Genomic DNA, 5,000 nt, shown 5'->3' with positions numbered 1-5,000 from the left:
ATATTATCATTAATACAATTATTTTCATTGTTTTTTTATTATTGTTGTTATGATAATAATCACTATTATTGCTATTATCATTATTATTGTTATTATTTTCATTGTTATTATTACCATTATTCTTATTGCTATATACCATAACTATCATCGTCATTAGTATTGCTATCATTATCACTATCATCATTGTTATTATTATTATCATTGTTGTTATTATCATTATTAGTAGTTGTGGTATCATTATCATTACTATTTTCATTATTAGTTGTTGTGACATCATTATCATTACTATTTTCATTATTATTGTTATTATCATTATTATCAATATTATCATTATGATTGGTATTGTTATTATCATTCTTATTATTATTGTTATTATTATCATTTATATCTAATTATAGTCATTATTTATATTATCATTATTATCATTATCATTACTATTATCCTCATTGTTATTATTATCATTATTATTGATATTATCATCATCATTATTGTTGTTATTATTATAATTGTTATTAGTATTTGAATTAGTATTAATATTAGTATTTCTATTACCATAGCCATTACTATTATTATCGCCATCATTTTTTTTTTCATTATAATAATCGTTATTATTAATTGTATCACGTATCATTGTTATTGTCATTGTTACTATTATTATTATTGTTTATGTGTTTGTATTTAGTATCATTATTATTCTTACTGTATCATTATCATTATTATTACTATTATCATTATCCGTAGCATTATCAATAACGTCATTATTACCACCATTTTTATAACTATTGGTATTACCTCCAATATCATTTCTTTAGTAGTAGGATTGATAGTATTATCATTATCATTATTACTATTCTCATTACTGTTGTTGTTGTTGTTATTGTTATTACTATCATTCTTGTTATTATTATGATTATTATTGTAACTATTATTATTGCTGTTGTTGTTATTATTATTATTACTATCATTATTATTATTATTATTATTATTATTATCATAATAATAATGATTATTATTATTATTATTATTATATTATTATTATTATTATTATTATTATTATTATTATTATTATTATTATTATTATTATTATTATTATTATTATTATTGTTGTCAGTATTATTACCATCATCACCACCACCACCATCATCATCATCATCATCATTACCATTACCCTCATCACCACCACCATCATCATCACCACCACCACCATCAATCACCCTCACCATCATCACCACCACCCCCCACACACCAACATAAAACGAAATTCGCAAAAAAAAAAAAATAATAATAAAAAATAAATACCCCAGAAAGAAAACATTAACCAACAAAATATGATGAAAACGGACTTCGAACAAACACCACCTTTTCTCGCTCTCTTTATAATGCCGGGACACGGACTCCTCATAATGCAATAATGAGACAGAGAACCCTTGGTAATGTTCCTATTAGTTTTTTTTTTTTTTTTTTTTTTGGGGGGGGGTGAGGGGGAGGGGGAGGAGAAGGGGAGGGTGAAGGGGTGGGGAGTGAGGGGGGGGGTAGAGGAGGAGGAGGAGGGAGGGGCTGGGTGGCTTGGGGAGGGGGATGGGGGAGGAGGTAGGGTAAACGGGAGGAGAGGGGGTAGTGTAAGGGGGAGAAGGAGGAGGAGGAGGTGGGGAAAGAGGAATAGAGGAGGAAGGGGATGGGATAAGGAGTTAAAAAGAGGAAGAGGGAGGGGGAGGGAGGAATCGAGGAGGAGGGGAAATGGGAGGAAATATATGGAGGAAGAGGGAGAAGGAGAAATGAGAGGGGAGGGCGGAGGAAAAGAGGTAGAGGTAAGGGAAAAAGGAGAATGAGGAGAGATGGGGAGGGGGAGGAAAGATGGAGGGGGAAGAGGAGAGGAAAAAGAATAGAGGAGGAGACGTTGAAGGGGTTAAAAGAAGGGAGAGAAGGAGGGAGGAGGAAAAGGAGGTTAATGAAAAATGGCAGGGGGAGGAGGAGGAGGAGAGGTAGAGATAGAGGAGAATGGAAAGAGATGAAGGGATTGGGGAGAAGAAAGAGGGAGGAGGGAGAGAAGCTAAGAAGAAAGGGAAGAGGAAGGAGATAAAAAAAAGACCAAGAATGTAAAGGAAAGAGATGAAAGGAGGAGAAAAGAAGAATAGGAATAGGAAGAATAACTAATGGGAAGGAAAATAAAGAACAGGAGAAGGGGGAGGCGAAAAAGAAAAAGAAGACGAAGAAGAAAACGAAGGAAAGAGAAGAAAGAAGAGGGGGGGGAGGAGGAGAAATAGGAGAGGGAGAAGAGGCAAAGGAGGAGGGGAAGAGAAGGAGAAGGGAGGGGAATAATAGAAAGGGTGAGAGGATGAGAAGAAGGGAAAGAGAAAAAGGAGGAGGGATTTTCAGCCTGGCGACAGTGTGCTAATTTGCAAAACCACTGACGAGAAAATTACAGTTAACGAGGCCTATTTCATAAGAGATTATGGGCAATAGGCCTAGGTAAATGGAGCGTATTGGAGAAAGGGGAAAGGGGTAGGGAGAGAGGAGGGATAAAGGGGAAGCAAGAAAGAAGAAAGAGAGGAGGAGGAGGAATGAGGGGGAAGAGGAGAGGAGGAGGAAAGGGAGAGGAAGGGAGAAGGAAGAGAGGGAGGGAGGAAAGGGGGAGGGAGAGAGGAGGAGGAAAGAGGGAGAGGGAGAGAGGAGGAGGAAAGGGCGGAGGGAGAAAGAGGAGAAGGAAAGGGGGAACGGAGAGAGTAGGAGGAAAGGGGAGGGAGAGAGGAGGAAAGAGGGGAGAGGGAGAGAGGAGGAGGAAAGGGGGGAGGGAGAAAGAGGAGAAGGAAAAGGGGAACGGAGAGAGAAGGAAAGAAGGAGGCGAAGGGGGGAGAAAGGGGGAGCAAGAGAGAAGGAAGAGTTATAACGATAATGAAAAATGATAATTACAATAATAATAATGCCAATAGTAATAATCATGATGATAACATAATCATAATGATAATGACAATCATAACAAGAATATCACTGATTATATCAACAGAAAAAATACAATAACAACAATAACAAACCAGTAATAAAAAGATCGTATACAAGAAAATCGTAGAAAAAAGGGACTTGCATTGTTGTTAAGCTCAAAGTTAACTGCGGACACATTAAGATGCCTATTATCACTGTCAAGGGAAGTGTTATATGAGAAATGAGCTATTGTTCTCCACACGAGAGTACGTCACAATCATTATATAAATCCTTCCTCATTTCCTTTGGCAATGAGTGTGCTTAGGGTCTGATTTCAAGGCATATTAGACACTTCATTAAATGGGATTTTCATTTCATTATTTTTTTTTTCTTGTGTGTGTCTCATTTCTTGTGTCTTATTTTTGTTGTGTATTTATATATACGTTTACATTGTTGTACATAAAAACACAATTGCGCGTACGCATATAGAGAGATAGATAGACAGAGCACACATTCATAGATAGACAGACATGCAGATAGATAGATGTAGAGCTAGACAGACATAGTAAATAGAAATCAGTAAGGCCAGTTCCATAAATAGAGTTCAGATTTTTAAAGGGCCCTGTCTTTCAATCTTTCATTCCCTTGAATTACTTACTTGCAAGTCTTGCAGTTGATAGATTATTCTATATATACATGCATGTATATATATGTACATATGCATATATATATATATATATATATATATATATATATATATATATATATATATATATATATATATATATATATATATATATATATATATATATAAATGTATATATGTATGTGTGTATGTATGTGTGTATGTATGTATGTATGTATGTATGTATATATGTATATATGTATATATGTATATATGTATATATGTATATATGTATATATGTATATATATATATATATATATATATATATATATATATATATATATATATATATATATATATATATATATATATATATATATATATATATATATATATATATATATATATATATATATAAATATATATATATATATATATATATATATATGTATATATATATATATATATATATATATATATATATATATATATATATATATATATATATATATATATATATATATATATATATGTATATATATATATATATATATATATATATATATATATATATATATATATATATATATATATATATATATATATATATATATATATATATATATATATATATATATATATATATATATATATATATATATATATATATATATATATATATATATATATATATATATATATATATATATATATATATATATATATATATATATATATATATATATATATATATATATATATATATATATATATATATATATATATATATATATATATATATATATATATATGTATATATATATATATATATATATATATATATATATATATATATATATATATATATATATATATATATATATATATATATATATATATATATATATATATATATATATATATATATGTATATGTATATATATATATGTATATGTATATATATATATATATATATATATATATATATATATATATATATATATATATATATATATATATATATATATATATATATATATATATATATATATATATATATCACATGCATTTGTATTTTCGTCTTTTCACCTATACAAATACATCTGTGCGTGCATGTATACGCCTGTGTGTCTGTGTACGAAATTTACGTGCATGCGTATCATTGCTGAAACGCGCTTAATATAACCCTAAGCAAATGATACGAAGAACAAAGGTGAATAACAAACACACAGAGATATAAATAGACTACTGTCTTTTCTTCTCCTTAATTTACTCTATTCTTAGTCTCGCTCGCATTTCTTGCTTGATAACTTTTTTTTTTTTTTTTTTTTTTTGGTTTGCATGTAATTTAGGAATATTGATTCAGCTACGACGAAGAAGAAAGTATTACTAATGAAAGAAGGAAAAGTAAACAGAGGAGCAAGGAGGGGAGGGAGAAAAAGATGGAGGAGAGAG

This window comes from Penaeus vannamei, chromosome 6 (genome assembly GCF_042767895.1).
Source record: "Penaeus vannamei isolate JL-2024 chromosome 6, ASM4276789v1, whole genome shotgun sequence".
NCBI classification, from domain to species: domain Eukaryota; kingdom Metazoa; phylum Arthropoda; class Malacostraca; order Decapoda; family Penaeidae; genus Penaeus; species Penaeus vannamei.
Note: the sequence above shows the minus strand (reverse complement) of the source record.